This window comes from Aquila chrysaetos, chromosome 10 (assembly GCF_900496995.4).
Source record: "Aquila chrysaetos chrysaetos chromosome 10, bAquChr1.4, whole genome shotgun sequence".
Classification (NCBI taxonomy): Eukaryota; Metazoa; Chordata; class Aves; order Accipitriformes; family Accipitridae; genus Aquila; species Aquila chrysaetos.
This window is the reverse complement of record NC_044013.1, coordinates 17,484,430-17,502,913: the sequence shown is the minus strand read 5'-3', so window position 1 is coordinate 17,502,913 and position 18,484 is coordinate 17,484,430. Positions and strand designations below refer to the sequence as shown.

General features: G+C 41.6%; 1 protein-coding gene across 1 annotated transcript in view; it reads right to left on the bottom strand.

Annotated features, from left to right (window-relative positions):
* The window catches only part of SLC9A9 (solute carrier family 9 member A9), a 222,127-nt gene that overhangs the window by 180,831 nt on the left and 22,812 nt on the right, over positions 1-18,484 (bottom strand). The gene's annotated exons all lie outside the window — the stretch shown is intronic.

Sequence of the window (18,484 nt, the reverse complement as noted above, 5' to 3'; positions counted from 1 at the left end):
TTAATATTTCCCATCAAAATACATAAACCCCGTGATCTTATTTGCAAGGACCTGTTACAGCAGGTTTTCACTGGAGCACCTGTTGTTCCCTTTAAATAAGCTTGTATTACCATTTAAAGATAATTACAATCAGTTTGTGATTTCAGAATAATGTAAATTAGATTAGAGAATAACCTGCTGTAAAATAGGGCATGAAATGAACTATAGAGAAACATGTTTGAAACCATTTTAGCATTTTTATTAGATTAGCTCAGTCAAATAGTGATACAAGTGCTCAAGAACAAAAAAAAGAGGAATTCATACCCATACCATAAGTGGAGATTGTCAGGCACCCTAGATGGACATTTAATTTATAGTGCAGTTTTGAAATGTAAAATATATTTTGATGAAACTGTTGAATGTTTTTAGGACAGACGGGAACCTTGCTAAGGCTTGAGAGTTTTCATGTATCTACCTGGACTTGGTTCAGTCTCCCATAGAAATAAGGGACACTTAAGAATATCAACCCTGAGTTTCATGTTTCTAAATTAGGGCACGGTTACCTCTTGGGGTATGGTTCAGTCTTGTGCCAGATTTTCTTCCTTCGTAATGGAAATCCAAAAATTAGACCCCTGAAAATCTGAGAATCACTGTAAGTATGTAGACAGGAAAAGAAACCCATCCAACCTTTAACAAACATATTAAGTTTTGGGTTATTTTTTAAACAGCATCCTTGCTATAGCAAACAAGGATGGAGGAGAATGACAAGATTTCTTGTGTCCAGGCTAGCTCCTGTTTCTAGGGATATAAGAGTATTATATGCGCAATGATGTTTATGGTCAAGTGAAAACCATGATATTTTTTTTTGGGAAAAAAATTTAAAAATTAAGTGAATGACAGACATACACATAGGTCTAATGTGACATGAAACTAGTGTGATAAACTTTCAGAGATAGGAACCTTCTAGGCCAGTAAATAACTTCTCAGGGTGAAAATATTTGTCCTGATATGATTAAGAATAAGTCAGCAAGACACGAGCTTCAAAACACTTATTTAACTTGTGGCAAACAGGTTATCTTCTGCTTATGCTGCTGTCCTTAATTGGTGTGCTGGATAGAAATGTTTTTTAATACATTAAATATAGCAGCAGAGTCCCAAAGAAGCCTACTATTGTGCTATTTTAAAACGCTCTTATTTAACAGGTTTGTGGCTTCTGAAGTTGTAATAGTAAAAAATTTGACAACTATCAGTGTCCTGTGAAGAAGCTGAGTCTGCAGTTATGAGTCTGCAGTGTTATGCGTTGTACCTTCCCCAACCTGATTATATTACTGTATCATAGAGATTACATTGTTCAGTAGGTACACAAATATTTTAATCAGATCTTTCACACAGTGTTGTTGGTTCTGCTCCATAGAACATAGCTCTTTCTTCATTACAGTTTTTTTTTTTTTTATATCAAAATGCATCACATATGATTCTGTTCTTTTAATTATGGCTAATTATGATAATGACAATGTTGTGCTGAAGATTTGACTTTTTCTTCTCTCTGATGTCGCAAAATGTCTGTGGCAAAGATGGCTCAGTTAGTTACCATACCTGAGGAGCACTGGGAATGGGCGAAGAGTGAATACTGGGCAACTAGATGGAAATAAGACAACTTGTATTTCTACATTCCCTGTCTACTCCAGTCCCTACTCCTCTGGCAGCCTCAGGGAATGGTTTATGCCAGTGACTGGCCTGAAAGAAGGTCCCCAAAACTTCTGCCAGTCTGGTTGCCAAAAATATCTACCTTCAGCTTCAAGCGGACTTTAAACTAACTTGCACCAGCCTTTTCACAGAAACTCCCTCAGGGCAAAGACAAATAATAACCAAACATATTGCATGTTAGGCAACTGCTCTTTGTGGAGTGTGAGGGATGGGATTAGAGAAGTCACTCCCTAATCCTCTGCTTTTAAGTATGTCTAAAAGCAACTGACAAGTTCAAGGTAGTGAATGACAATGCAAATGAAAATCTCCTGTCCATGCTACCAAGAATATACTACATATTCAGAGTACACGCTGCTTTTTGTCAGATCTGGACCATACTAGAGTGATCCATAAACTTCTGCCTCACAGGCTTTAACCCTGTAAAAAGCCCTGTGTAGAATTTTTGTTCTCTTCTTTTAATGGGGTTCATACTGCATGAACCCCAACCACACAGCAGTACATTCTGTGGCTCTATCCTATACCCATGCTCCTCACTGACAACAACCAAGGTCCTATTTAAGCTCAGGAATTGCCAGAAAATTTGGTTAGTTACTGCTAGTAGAAGGCAGTAAGTGGAAGTTATTGCTTATTCCTTCTGGTTTGTAGGATATAAACCTATAGGAACCTGTAGGATATAAACCTATAGGATCCTGTAGGATATATGATTGAACCTCCAGCATAATCTACAGATGAGTCAAGATCTACTTCACTCCCTCTCCAGTTTTTCATTTCCCTTCCCCTGAAGGCAGAACAACCTTCTAAAGAATTGCATTTTATTTTACTAGCACTAGGATCTGATTAAGAAGACTTACACAGGCACAAGTCAGATGTATAAAAGAGAGTTTTACCACAGCATTTCTGAACAGTTTCTGGAAGTAACATCTTTAAGACAGATTGACTTGATGCATCTCACGAAGGGTACTTTTCTAAACTCCAAGGTTTGCACATGCCCAGTTACAGGACACGCCATTCCCATTACGGGGTCTCCATAATGGTTGTGTGTCTTGTTTAAAAAATAGAATTTCCCATTCTACAGGATGAGGTTTGACAATCTTTAAAATCTAAAGCTACTACTGTAGCTTTTAGTTGAAATGATTAAGTGGAAAATTGCCTTAAATGTTTCCTGGGTGAGGCAAATGAACGATAATTAAATTGATTAAATGGAAATGCAGTTGTGAGGTATTGGCTGCTTTGACATGGGAAATTTACTTTGTAAATATATGAAGAATAAATGTTTTTGATGAGAAAAGATTGAGATATTTGTATAAAAGATTTTGACTTTGGAGCAGCTCTAACACAGTGACAATAGATCACAGGGGATATAATTCTTCATTGTGTATGTAAAAACATCAAACCAGGGGATGACTAATTTTTGTCTAACTCATGTGAATTACATATCAAATTAAAAACAAACATGAATAAGGCAAGCATATGGGATTTGGCTAGCTGAAAATAACACCAAAAGCTGTTGCGTCTCCTTTTCTTCACTTGCTCAGATTGAGTATCGCTCCTAGACACTGATTCCTGTCAATAGGGTTTAAATGCAGAGTAACTGCATGAATAACTGTGGACTTATATTGCTACTCACTGGGCATGACTGTCAGTCCCTGACAATGCCCTGAACATATTTTATCGATCTTTGAGTATTTAAAGAGCTTGGAGAAAAAGTCCCCTTTTCTTTTCTAGGCATGAACAATTCTGTCAGATGAATCATATAAACATTTGCCTATCAGTAAACCAAATTCATGTGATACAATGCTTTATAAGACACAGTGTTTACTAACATAAATTAACTGATAATAAAAAGGAGGAAAGTAAACTCAACTTCCCCTGTAAGAACAAGCTGATTATTTCATTGCAAGTTACACTTTTTGCTCTTTTTCACCAAGTCTATGACAACTGATTGAACAACATTTTCCTTCAGCTGAACCAAGGGCTCTCAAGGAGTGAGCAGAGCTGGAACTTAGGAGTAATGAATGATCTATCCTCACCTCTAGCATGTCCATTGCTCACATGAGCAGTTCGACAGGGTGCCAGTTCTGTGCTGTTCCAGCCACCTCCTTTTCCTATAGGGATCTTTAACCTGGCCAGGTTACAACACTTCCATGCTGGGTGATGGAAACAAAGAGGCTATATCAGACCTGAGAACTGCATACTAAGCTTAAACTGACCTTAAATTTCCAGGTTTGTGAAGACAGAACAACACTACTGATTGGTAGAAAAGCAGGTCCAGCTTACTCAGATTCAGGGTAAATTTATAAATATTTGTCACACCGTGCGGCTACTTTTGCATCAGAATGTAGCAGTTGCTCAATAGTGCTTATCACTCCAATAAAGCATGTAGAACAGGGAACGAGAAATACAGCCTACAATCAAAACTGCAGGGGAAGTCTGTGTGAGAAAAACACAATGTAATTATTATGGCTAGTAAGGACATTGGGGCAAATGTCACTATTCCTGCAAAAGTGTGCAATGGGATCTTTATATATGCATTACTGAGAGTTTTTCAGTTCTTCTAAAAGCACAGTTACCCTTGCATGTTATGCTGGGCAGTATTCTATTAGAGGTGAAAGAAATATTTACTGAACCACTGACACTACTGTATTATGTGTCATACAGGCCAGCACTGGCTTCAAAAATTCTCACCACAGCCCTCTACCGATGTGGGCCAGGACATGGGTGGAGTTAAGTGGCTATGTGGTAATGCACTGCAATCAGACACAGATTTGACAAGAGGCTGGAAAATATTTTTCCAGCAATAGGACTGATTAGACATTCACAGCTAGAGCTGAAGCACTGTAGAAATGCAAATAGATGTGTTCTCTATAATGGCAGCAATTACTGCTTTGCTTCATCCTATAGCTGGATCAAAGCAGAGAGAAAAGGACTGACATTTCTGCACACTAGAATTGCTCCTTCATTATTTCCATGCTCCCAGGTTTTTATGTATACTGGACAAAGTACCCAAGAATGCACTGCAGAGTAGCCTTTTAGGGATGGAATAATGAGCTATATGGTCTAATAGCTCTTTTCTTGCTCTAATTTCTGTGCCTCCATGATCTACTCCTTCATTTCATCACTTCAAAGATCAGAGAAAGATTATAATCCTAAATGAGCAAGACTGAAGAACATTCCCTTCCTGGGAGGGCATTGATATAAATTAATTGATATTACATCACTGAGCATTGCCTACTGTGAACCATGTTAACTGTTGGTTTTGATATTATACAGCAGCTGTAGCCAAATTTGTTTAACACTGTATTGGGTTTGCATGGCAAGGTTTTGGTAGCTGAGGGGCTACAGGAGTGGCTTCTGTAAGAAGCTGCTAGAAGGTTCCTCCTTGTCTGATAAAGCCGATGCCAGCCGGCTCCAAGACGGACCCGCTGCTGGCCAAGGCCGAGCCCATCAGCGATGGTGGTAGCACTTCTGGGATAACAGATTTAAGAAGGGAAAAAAAAGTTGCTGTGGCACAGAAACTGCATCCGGAAAGAGTGAGAACATGTAAGAGAAACAACCCTGCAGACCCCCAGGTCAGTGAAGAAGGAGGGGGAGGAGGTGCTCCAGGCGCCGGAGCAGAGATTCCCCTGCAGCCCGTGGGGAAGACCATGGTGAGGCAGGCTGTCCCCCTGCAGCCCAGGGAGGTCCACGGTGGAGCAGATATCCACCTGCAGCCCGGGGAGGACCCCATGCCAGAGCAGGGGGATGCCCGAAGGAGGCTGTGACCCCGTGGGAAGCCCGCGCTGGTGCAGGCTCCTGGCAGGACCTGCAGACCCATGGAGAGAGGAGCCCACGCTGGAGCAGGTTTTCTGGCAGGACTTCTGACCCCGTGGGGGACCCATGCTGGAGCAGTTCATGAAGAACTGCAGCCCGTGAGAAGGACTCATGTTGGAGAAATTCGTAGAGGACTGTCTCCCATGGGAGGGACCCCACGCTGGAGCAGGGGAAGAGTGTGAGGAGTCCTGCCCCTGAGGAGGAAGGAGCGGCAGAAACAATGTTTGATGAACTGACTACAACCCCCATTCCCCGTCCCCCTGTGCAGCTGGCGGGGAAGAGGTAGAGAAAATCAGGAGTAAAGTTAAGCCCAGGAAGAAGGGAAGGGTGGGGGGAAGGTGTTTTAAGATTTGCTTTTATTTCTCATTACCCTACTCTGGTTGATTGGCAATAAATTAAGTTAATTTTCCCCAAGTTGAGTCTGTTTTGCCTGTGATGGTAATTGGTGAGTGATCTCCCTGTCCTTATCTCGACCCATGAGCCTTTTATTTATATTTTCTCTCCCCTGTCCAGCTGAGGAGGGGAGTGATAGAGTGGCTTTGGTGGGTACCTGGCATCCAGCCAGGGTCAACCCACCACAAACATGCAAACACACAAATACAGTTTTACAGAGTATCTATTCAGACTTCACTGTAAGCTGTAAGTTGCAGAAATCTTTTTTTTTTTTTTTTTTTAATCTCATATGGACAATCGGTTACTCAAAATGCTTGCCAGTAGCAGTTCGTACCATAGGTTGAACCACAGTTCATGAGATACTGCTCATATTACATTAGAGAAGTCTTTCTTAAATCAGGACAAGCCTCCACAGATGGGAAAAATTTTTTAGACTGCTCACAAAAGTTAAAAGTGCTTCAGAAATAAGTAAACATTAATTGTTTTAGGCTGCCTGTTGGTATAACTCCAAGTAATTAACTTAGTATTTCTTGAATTTCTTGACAAAACTTTAAAAATTAGCCTTAAGATCTCTACTTCCTTCAGTTTGGAGTTCTTGCTATGTTAACATATATTATACTTTTTATATTACATTTCAGTTTTTTTATACACGTGCACACATACAGCCTTCTTTTTCCATAGCGCTTTCTCCTGTACAATAACCACCGGGCTACGTTTTGGAGCATTGAAAGGGTTAGAGACATTACAGAAATACTCACACTTGTCAAACTCCTACTGACGTCAACAGACGTTTGGGCTTATGAGGAAATAACGATGACAATTTTTTTTCTAGTAACTGAATGTACGATAAAAAGCAAACAGAATATGAAAGACAAGACAGAAGAGCACAGCAGAGCTGTCTGCAGTTAAGCAACAGCACTAGCAACAAGAGATCAGGGAATAAATCTTGATCCCACATGATAGATGAGGAAGACTCAAGACTGGAAATGAATGTGAAATACCCGTTCAGTCGCATGAAGCCGCACGGGCGCGATCACCAGCGCCCGCCGGCATCCCAAGTCCCTTTGTGAACTGCGCTTTGCCACCCTCTGCTGTCCAAATCCTACACAAGCAGCAGGTAGTCATTTCGCCGAGCTAAAACCTCATTTGAAGCAAATTGTGTTTTCTGGGGCCTAGAACTAAAAAAGTGGGTATCATCTTCCAGTAGCCTTTTATTTCACAAAATGTCACTTGAGCTTGGTCCTGGGGTGTTCCCAGCTCCCAGTACAAACCCCGAAAGGGAGCGCTAAGTATAAATTTGGTACATTTGGTTTGCCACATCTTTTTCAAATACTTCAGCTGACTGCAGGTGGGACGAGACACAGCGTCAAAAGGACAGGCAGAATTCTGCACCAAAGCTTCTGGCCTAGAAGCCAATCTATTGCTACCATGCAGCGTATGACTTTGACCCGGCCTAAGGAGTCCTCTAGGACGGATTTTTCCCAATTTTCCTGCTCTTCCCTATCCTGTTGCAGCTTGAGCCTTAAGAATACCCGAGCCTTGTTTGTCCTAGAAAGACTGTTTGTACCTGCTTTTGCTGATTGAAAATATTTTCAATCTCAAATTAATTTTAGTGAGTGTTAGAACTTCTAAAGGATAAAAACCAGATCCATTTACATTCACTGAAGCTTGAATCTATTCAGTGGCATAGAAAGCAGAACTGCCTGCAACACCTTGCCAGGAGAAAAAGCTCAGATGAAAGGAGGAATCACAGCACTAAGGATTTTACATTTCCATTGCACTTTGATGTTCAGCAATCGCTCCCCTCCCTACCCGAAGCAAGCTAGCACCACGGTGTGTGACTACATGCTTGTAAGTGGTTGAATCTGCCTCCAGGCACTCTCCTCCTAGTCTTCCTTGCTACATTTGAAAGATCATCTGCCTCCCCAGCATCTGTTCATGAGTGATGATGATCAATGCTAAAGGAAGAGAAAGGGCATCCCAATGGCAATTTTATTAACTGGAAATCATACATGAGGCTTTCAAAATGGGCTAGGAAGAGGAAATTAAGAATAGGTTAGACTATAATGATCAAGCAGATCAAAGAAGTGAGAGAAAGAGGGGAAAGTAACTCAGGCGTCTTTTTAGAGGCAGAAAGCCCTGCAGAAAAGGAGGTATGAAGGCACAAATATCTCAGCACAGCATCTTGGCACTGTACTGTTACACATTCCCTTGAGACAGGGGCTTACATAGTATCACTATGGAAAGAAGAGAGCATTCCAGCAGGGATATTGGCTGAATATCACAGCAGTGTTTCCATCCCCAACATGTTAAAAAAACACAAAAGATAAATAATAAGTCCTCAAACAAGATTTTTATTAAATGACATAGCTTGTATTCTTTGGATTGTTCAGCTTTTAGTTTGCAATTGGATCATGTTTTCCAGTTTTTCTTCATAATGAGACATTAAAAAATAACTGAATATGAGGTTTTTGAACAACAAGAATATCCTCAAGTGTGGCACTTTAATTAAAATATCAAAGATAAAGAGGTTTGCCAATAAAACCAGGTTTGATAACACAGAGGTGTGGCACACCTCTGAACTGTGTTGCCTGGCTTCAGCCATCTGTCCTGGCTGTTACCAAAGGTTTTTGTCCTTGTAACACAATGGGGTTAGCTGTTGTCGAAAAGAGATATGTACGCAGAGTTTGAATAATTAATTTTTTCAAAGCAGAAGCCACCCAGAGGCCAGTACCTAATGAACAGAGGAAGAACACAGAGGAGAAATAGCTTTGAATGGTGTGGCTACAGACGCCTTGTTTACAGCCCATGACAAGCTAGCCTCATGGTGTAGCATTTTTTTCTCCTTAGTCCTTCCTGAGGCTCTTTAATCAGGGAGAATATTATCTGAGAAGCTTTGTGGAACTGTGTCCTTCATAAAGCATTTGTGGGAAATGTGTTAAACTGCTACCAGTGTGCTCTACTGATGTGAAAGCAGCCTGGCTGGATGCTCCACAGCTTTCCCAGGTCAACCTAAGGGAAGAACAGCCTGATTTAAAGAATCTATGAGAAAAATTAGAATTTGTCCTTACATTATATTGAACATTTTTACCTTTAGAACCCAATGGCTGTTTGTCTCTACTCTGCACTGTAAGCCTATGAACTGACAATTCAGCCAGAGAATGAGAGTGAATACTCTGAAGGAACGAAGTCTGAATAGCTTATGAACCTTGGGTGACCATTGCCAGCTGTCCTATTAGACTGTGTTTTCTCCTGGCCAGACCCTAACACACATGGACATGTATTTGAGCCTTACAGATTTTACCAACAGGCACGTCTTCTCAAACACTGAAACCAAAGGTACCCTTCCCTCACAATGAGCTTTGATCACCAGTTGATGATGCCCTCCTTGCTACTGTAGTAGCACATTGGTTTGTTATCCTGGCTTTGTTACTCTTGTTACTCTTTTTTCCCCACTGAGTCACTCCACCAGCAGTGGAAAAGTCTTGCTACCTTCTTAGCTCCCAGACACAGTTAAGAGGTAATAATGCTTCTTTACTACATGCATGACACATGCTTTCAGCCAGACTGTGGTATGAGGGACACATGAGGGAGTGCTTGTGGACGCTTGTGGCAGACCTATTCCTAGTTACCTAAATTTCTTGTATTAGTGGAGTACATGAACAGGACCACCTACTGCCTGTCTGATAACAATTGATACTGCCCTATAGTAATGTTAACGCATTGCAGGTCAATATGTCATTAATAGATTAATCTATTCTTTCATTTAAAAAAAAAATTACACGTCATCATCCACACCACTGAAGAAACAGTTTTGCGGGGAGATGAAGCTACTTTATGTTACTTTATGTGTCTTGGCTCACTAGGAAAATATGACAAAATTTATGTGCTTACAATTATCATTAGATCTTAATTTTTGACAGGTTTAACTACTACCTTCTCTTCCCATTTATTTTTAAGTGAGTTGTGTGATTGTGAATGCGCCAGTTTGATAGCCCCAAAGACAGAGAGCATCTGTTTGCCTATAAAGGAAATATATTTACAACATTCACTTCCCGAAACTGCTCCCGAAAGAGCGCTTCAGTCACACACTTGAGGGGCTAACAAGAGGATCAGTAATGTAAAACCCCCATCATCTTGCCAAGATTACTAATGAGGCTGCAATTTGCCAGTGAGAGGTTGCAACTGTAATGGGTTTTGCAGTGTATTCCTTTTACTAGAAGGGCATTGTAACAACAGGTTCTGGCTTCTGAGTCACTCCCAGTCCCGCAAGTGCTCCCATAACTAATGTAATTTTGTTAGTGATGTCCTTAAACCATTGTGTCACGATTCCAGTAACTAAGTCCATACATAGAAAACTAAGTGAAAATATTTGAAAATCAGGCTGATTATTAACATTCTGACATTTAGGCATACTGGACAACAATTTTAGCTAAAAGACTCCCTCGCATCCATGACATCCCTGATTTTCTAATAATAGTTCACCAGAATTGTTTCATTTACTGTGTTAGTCAGAATCCTTGGGTAGATCAGGATTTGAAGAGTGACGTTTGAAGGATGATGCTTGTTTGGTAACTTGTAGTATACCCTTAAAATCAGTGCTCAAAGTTGGAGAGAAGAGAAGTGAGTGTCCTGGCTCCTGCAGACTTTGGAAGTTATTCCTGTCACCCAATACACAAGAGAGCTGGCACTGTCTCTTCCTGATTTGGAACTGGAGCATTGCCTCACTCCAGTTGTCCTGAATCTGGATGCCCCAAACTAGGCCCACCATGTGGATAGGTGCCCCACCACTAACCTAGAGAAGAGCTCTAAATAGAAACCAGGCACTTGAAAAAAAGTTTTGGCTGAGAAATGAAATGTTTCTTTCCCTCCTTAATATTTTTCTTTAATCACCTAAAAACTAACACAAAATCTGCCTTTGGACGAGCTTGACATTTCTCCTACCCGCTCTCCCCGCTCAGCCATGTACGTGAGTTCACAGGGAGTGCCGAGGAAACCCGGGCTCTGAAGTTTTAGCTAAATCTTGCTTTTCTCCCGCCAGCCTGACGACGCGGGCGGGACGCCGTGCCGGACTGCCGGCTGGGGCGCTTCCCACGTTTCCGAGTCAACACTTCGCCGCCGCCGCCCCCCCGCCCCACAACCACGACGAACAGCGATGGGGAAGGGAGGAGCGGAGGGAAGGCTGCCACGGCGCGGCTTTTAAGCCGTCTCTAGATGAACAGCATATGAAAAAAGCACTCCCCGCTGCGGCACCGCCTCGGCGGGCGCTTTCCTTGCCCGGCTGTCGGTGGGCGGGGCGCGGAGCGGAGCGGAGCGGAGCGGGGCCGGCCCGACCCGGCCCGGCCCGGCCCGGCGCGGCGCAGGCAGAGCGCGGCCGCCACCTGCTGGCTGCCGCCGGGCCCTGCCGCCGGGCCCGGGCCGCCGCGGGGGCTGCGTCCGGTGCCGAAGTGAGGTCCGGGTGGTGCCTGTGTGAGACAGGAGCCAGGCCCCCAGTTCTTGTGAGCACCGCTCCCCAAGCAGCCGTCCCATGCAAGAAAGCGAGCATTATTTGTAATTTTTTTCTCACTGCAGTACTGGATGCTATCGTCGAATACTTCCGTTTGCTGTTTCTCTCACTTTATTTTTATTTTAAAAGTAGTTAAGGTGCTTTTTTTCCCCCTCCTCTCTGACGTGTGTGGAAAGAAACGCCGATGGCCTGTATCTTTAACAGAGAAAAGAGCTTACAAACAGTACAACCACACGTGCTGCATGTTAAACATACGACAAAGTTCAACAGCGAAATGGGACGATTCAGGGCCTTAATAAAACCTTGAGTAAGGCTCTCGCACTGAATGTCTGACTCGGGATCAAACACAAACGTTCCTTTTGGCCACAGCAGAGGGCTGGTTTGGAAAGGCGCCAAAATGGGATTGTGATTTGGACAGGAAACCAGATCCTGACTCACCCAGCTGCATCTGTAACGCTCTGGCAGTGCGCTGTGATGCTGGCCTCACCGAGCCTGTTCTCTCTTCCACTGTACGTTAATTTTTGAGCCACCTGAATGATGATGGCACAAAACTGCTTTTCAGATCCTCGCAGTGGTACAGCAAATGGCGTATCACAGCCCAGTGATTAGAGCAGGGCATGGGGCTTTGCAGTTGTTTCCCAGCTCTGTCACTGACACTGTGAACGGTCACATTCCTTAACCTGTCAGCAAGTGAATTTTTCCACATCTAAAGTGAAAGCAATATTCTGCTTCCTAGAAATCAAGCCAAACTTAAAAGGTATTTTAACATCTTTGAATGAGAAGGTCTATGTAGCAGCGAGGTTAGACAGGTAATAATGTTAGGCTATAGCACAAATTGTGGATTTCTGTATGGGCCAAATAAGATAGCATTAACAGGAAGATTACTGAAAGCTGGTTAAATCAAGTCACTCACCATGGAAGGACTTGTGGGTGGAAAACCCACTCTCCTGCTGGGCTCAAAAAGTAATGAACGTTGGTTTGAAATCCAGCTGGCACTTAGTTACTAATGCTATTCCTCAGAGATGGATACTGAGATCCGTTCAAAGCTTGACCAGACAAGGCTTGGAGTAACCTGCTCTAACTTTTGAAGTTAGCCTTGCTTTCAGCAGGGGATTGGACCTGAGGTCAATTTCACCCTAAATTATTTGATGACTGTGACAAAATCACTCAGAATGTTGTTTGAAGGGAGAGACACTGAAATCAGCTGTATTCATATCCCAATGAACAATGGAGGACAAGTGCATAAACCGCATGATGTGATTTGCAAGAGGACTGAACAACATCACATAGATTCCACTGCTTTCCTAATTTCATTTTATGATACTTATGTTCCACAGAGATTGCATAAACACACACTCTTTCCCCTCCCAAAATCAAATAAATGAAGATCATTCTCATACCTAATGTTTTCATGTGCAGTCTCACTTGGATTAAATCAAATAGGCAAAAAGAACTCTGAAAATAATCCCTATTCCTCAGAAAAATGAGTCTTTCCTTATTTTCACCACTGAGTGGGTTGTAACGATGGGTGGAAGGAAGGTGAACAATTTAAAAAAATACTTTGTTTTTCATTTTCATTCTGAGTAATAGCAATCCTCTCATACAACATAAGCGGGCTACAAAAAGGCATTGATGGTGCAGTATGTAGGTCAGTCAGTGTGCCTATATATGACCTTACATTCTTGTTGCAGAGTTTCACTATTAGTCATTGTCTATTTACAGATCAAGTGTTTTTTGTGGTGACATCATCCTGCTCAAAATTTGCAGCATGCACATAAATACCACATAACAGATAAAAGCACCCATGCTCCCAAGAAGGGAGAGGTCAAAAAGGAGTGGCGATTGTGGTCGTTTGACATTTCAATTTTGGTTGCTGCTAAGCTTCAGAGGGAGGGTGGTTACCTGGGGAGAGGTGATGGTGCAAAGAGCAAGCAAGTGCCCAATGAGTATATTACAGAAATGAAAGTGATTTTTTCCTTTTTAAGGTATGGAGCTGGCTATGAACACAGGCTAATTAGCATTTTAACAGCCATCTTCATGCATAAAATCCTTGCTGCAGCAGCAAGTGAAATAATCCTAGCAATTTTTCTTCAGTTAAGACTTTTTTATTGCAGACTCCATATTTCAAAAAAAAGTGAGGAGAAAGAAAAACTGCCTGGGAAGCTAATTGTAGTCCAAATTCCTACTCAAAGCAGGGTCAGCTATGAGATCAAACCAGAGCGCTCTGGGCTTTAGCCACTTAGGTCTTGAAAACCTCCAAGGATGGAGGTCGCGCACAGCATCTCTGGACAACCTGTTCCAATGCTTGACTGTCCTCATGGTGAAAATGTTTTTGCTTATACCAAGTCAGACCTTTTTTAAATTACAATTTATGTCTGTCAATTTGTCCTACCACCATGCACTTCTGTGAAAAGCTTGGCTTTGTCTTCTTGATAACCTCCTCTCAAAGCCTCTCTTATCTAGACTAATCAAGCTTAGTGTCTTCAGCTTCTTATTATAGGGCAAATGTCCCAGCCCCTGTCCATCTTGGTGGCCATCCACTGAATTTGCTGCTGTTTATCAACATAGTCAAATAGAGTATGGAGTCAAATGTAACAGTGTTCTTCTCAGACAGAAAGTATTAAGAGGAGAGCCAAGACTAGGGAAACACCTTAGATGGTTCATTGCCATCTTAATACTCAGGAACAACCAGGAGCTGAAGAAAAGGTCTGTATGCTATTTAAATGTCATCTATCTTTCACTGTGGAGAACCTCACTATCTCATCAGACCAGCTTTTGTAGGTTCTGTCTCCACTGAGCGTAGCACCTATCCCAGAGCCATCATGAAAGCTGGTGTGTTTACAAAACATTTCAGCCTAATAGCAGTTGTGCTCCACAAAAGATTAATCAGATGCAAGTGTACTATTTGATCAACTGGCTCAGAAGAGGGATATATAAAATCGTGGTGGGTGGGTGAACAAAGCATCCTTTGAGTTGGCATATTATGAAATTTTCATGGTAACAGGTAGGAGATCTGTGTCACCTTCTCCCTTTTTGCTCCAAGTCAAGCACACCAGTGAGCTACTACTGCCTGTACACTTCCAAATGTTGGTCAGCGTTTTATCTGTCTAACAGTAAACTGGTCAGTGTGAAGAGACTAAAGGTTGCAGGCAGCTCCATGATACTGAAGTAGAATAGGATTTTCCTCCTCTGTTTTAAATTTCTATTACACCTTTCACCCTGAAGCAGCTCAAAGCACTTTGCAACCAATTTACAAATTCCTGTGTGTATGATAGAGGTCATGTCATTGCCCATCTCGACTCAGAAGGAACCATGGCATGGCTCACTACCTAGCAGAGCCATACAGTTACGTATGGCCTGAAGCAATGCATAGCATGGGCTGAAGTAGAGATATCTTCCTCAATCATATGCTTTATGTGCTGGTTTGTCATGCAGCGTGGAAGAATGTGGAAGATGGAAAAAGAACAAATACACCAGAGTCAGTATACCTCCTTCTCCTGCTTTGATTCTCTTCTGTAGCCTGGAATTGTTCTGGGAAGAGGGTATGTACTTTAGAGAATGGCAGTGGACTGTCAGGATATGGGGCCTGAAGGGATGCATATTTTCCATTTTACCAGCTCTGTAAAGATGTTTTCCCTGAAAGTTAATATAGAGACTGTGAGAGTAGTCTTGCAAACTTGAGACTTCCAAATGATGCCAAGGCAGGTGGGTTGCACAGGTGTATGGGTGGTCCACAGCCAGAGAAATAGCAGATGGCAGTCTTTGGAGACCACATTGGGTGTCAATTCTTAAAGGATCCATGAAGATCAGGGAAGAAGACATTAGGAGATCTATCCAAAAGTACTCATTCCTGCAGTAAAAAACTTCAACTTCCAAGGCAAGTGGGAAGAAACTTTGTAAAAAAAAAACCCAACCCAACCAACCAACCAACCAAACCCCAAAGAAACTCTTCCCTCCAGTGTGGGGTTTCTTCTTGGGAAATACCTGGACTCGAGTGTTTTTCCTGTTTTGCAACAAATCCTATTTGCCTGTTTTTCAAAGAGTGCATGATTTAAATTTTTTGCTGGATTCCTGGAGAACCTACTGGGTATCAAATACAAAATTAAACATCCTTTTGATTTTAGATGAGTCCCCTGGTATTCCAGGTTCTATTTATCTCTGCAGTCCCACACCTTTGACGTTCCCTATAATACAATTCTTTCAATATCCTTAGTATGCTGAGGGATTCCTCTGGAAGAATACAAATAATTACACCCTGCTGTTCACCACATCTGTTTCTGAGAAGAAAAGCTGTGTTTTCTGCATGATCAACTCTGCTGCAGTAAACAATGTCAGATGTTTATTGCGAAATAGCTACAAATTCTGACTGAACTTGCAGCAACACACATAGTTGAATGCATCGAAGTACTCTTGGAAGAACTTTCAGCTCTGCGTGGGTGTTAGTGGTCTAGGAAACACTATTTTATAACACTGTCTTGATTTAACACAGCTTCTTATCCATAAGTCATGCAAATTAGAGGCTTTTTTTACTACTTTATAGCTTTTAGAACTGCTAGAACTCTCTGAGACTTATGTCTACGAGAAAGCCTCTTCCTGTTTTTACTCCCTTTGCAAAATTCCTACACCCAGGTATCATAGCAGGCATGTATTTTCAAGGTTCTCTAAACTCACACTTTACTAACCCTTTTTGGATTCACTGAACACCTTTAAACAAAAGTGATAAGGAGGAACTACCCCTTGCAGCTGCAGCTGTGAGTTGCAGTTTGCAACTCCACAGGCTGCAACAGAATTACTTTCGATTTGGACTGACCAAAGAATCAAAGCTACTGCATTGGGGCACTGAGCTGCACATTAACAACTAAACACACCAATTCTTTTACTGCCGGGGCTCAGTGTTAGGTTGCCTTCTTTGGAGAACACTGAAGAGACTTTGCTTGATTTTTCAGCTAAATCATGCCTGTTGAGTTTCTTGAAGTCAATGCAAAAAATGGTGCAATACAGCCTCATGACTGAGAGAAAATGCCTGCATTCATTCCAAGATAGGACATGAAAGCAGCCAAAAAACCAAAAAAGGGTACCAACACTGGTACTATACTCTTAGAAAAGTTACACTACATTCAAATGAATGTCTGTGTACTAGTTTTGCCTTTATTTCCAGTCATAGGCTGAATATCTGGCTTTGTAAGATTAATAGAAATTAATAAAGCCTGACATCTGATGTTCAGGGGGTTTTATCACTGAGGAGGGCAAATAATCTATATATAATTTTTCCCTCTTTCTCCCTCAGTTAATCTCTATAGCACCAAGATACTTTAACACTCCCCCTCACCAGTTTCTGTTTGTACCAAAAATCAAGCTTTTATTCTTGCCTGTGGGGAGGTTAAGCATTTGCTATTTACAGGTGGTGTGTGGAGGAAAGATGGACCTGGGGTTTTTTTGCATCATTTGGTGGGAACATGCAGTAGAAAACAGTATTTTAATTAGGAAAAAAATACTACTTTCCTTGTACATGAGCTAATTCTGAATTAATACAAAAATTATCATCTGGGAAGGCAAGAGCTTAGTTGGTGTAGCAGCAGATAATCCTTGTATAGGTATTTGCTTAGTTCATGGAGAGCTCTGTAACAGAAGATATTTTTTCTGTTACCCTTAACCTGGCCCCATTTTTCCTTGCAGAAACAGTTTCCAAAATCCAGAAGAATCCCATAGTACTGTAGAGTAGATTCAAGCCAAACAACATTTGGTTTTGCTCTGCTGAAGCACATAGCTACAAGTGTTTAGTTTTGTCATGGTTTAACCCCAGTCAGCAACTAAGTACCACGCAGCCACTCACTCACTTCCCTCCCACCCAGTGGGATGGGGGAGAGAATCAGGGGAAGAAAAAGTAAAACTCGTGGGTTGAGATAAGAACAGTTTAATAGAACAGAAAGGAAGAAAATAATAATTATAATAAGAATAATAACAAGAATAAAATTACAATAATAGTAATAATAAAATAATAGGAATATACAAAACAAGTGATGGCACAGTGCAATTGCTCACCACTCGCTGACCGATGCCCAGTTAGTTCCCAAGCAGTGATCCCCCCACAGGCCAATTCCCCCCCCAGTTTATATACTGGACATTATGTCACATGGCATGGAATATCCCTTTGGCCAGTTTGGGTCAGCTGTCCTGGCTGTGTCCCCTCCCAACTTCTTGTGCCCCTCCAGCCTTCTGGCTGGCTGAGCATGAGAAGCTGAAAAAATCCTTGACTTAGTATAACCACTACTGGGCAACAACTGAAAACATCAGTGTTATCAACAGTCTTCTCATACTAAATCCAAAACATAACACTATACTAGCTACTAGAAAGAAAATTAACTCTATCCCAGCTGAATCCAGGACAAGTTTCCAAGTTGTAAAGTCTATCCATAGCCCTCAGATGAGAAAGAATAGTCAGATTGTAAACTCAATACTGTTTCACATCAGCAGACCCCATTTGTATATTCTGTTAAGCTTCAGTGAGAAAGTAATACAGAACGCACCCATAACCTAACTAAACATCTCTCCAGCATTTGCCAAACTACCAAAAGATCTGTGAAAATTAAAAAAAAAAAAATAATCCCCAGAGTCACGCAGTGCTTAATAAACATAATCATCACATGCTGAACCTCTCACACATGCGCTGCCGCATGCTTAATGAGAGATGGAACCTGTGTCTGCTGAGAATATGTCAATATATCAGTATATCAATAGTCCTGTCTCATGTTCCTATGAGGCCAGAGCAAGCTACTTGTTGTTGAGAAGGTTGTAAAACAAGCTAACTTTTCAGGAGAAAACGAATACACCACACATACAAAAAGTCACACCTTCTTTTTGTTTTGAAAGACTGTTTTCTACTAAAAATGATTAATGGTAAATAGTCTGTTTAAATGGTATGCCAGTGGAAGGAATTTGTCTCCTAACCTTTAGAAGTAGATTTCGATAGGTATACTGATGAGAGAACTAAACCTTTGACTGTATAGTTATATCAAGATGCATCATATCCGTGTAAATTGTGTAAAGAAAAGTTGAACATTTCTTGCTACTGCTGCTTATTAGCAACAC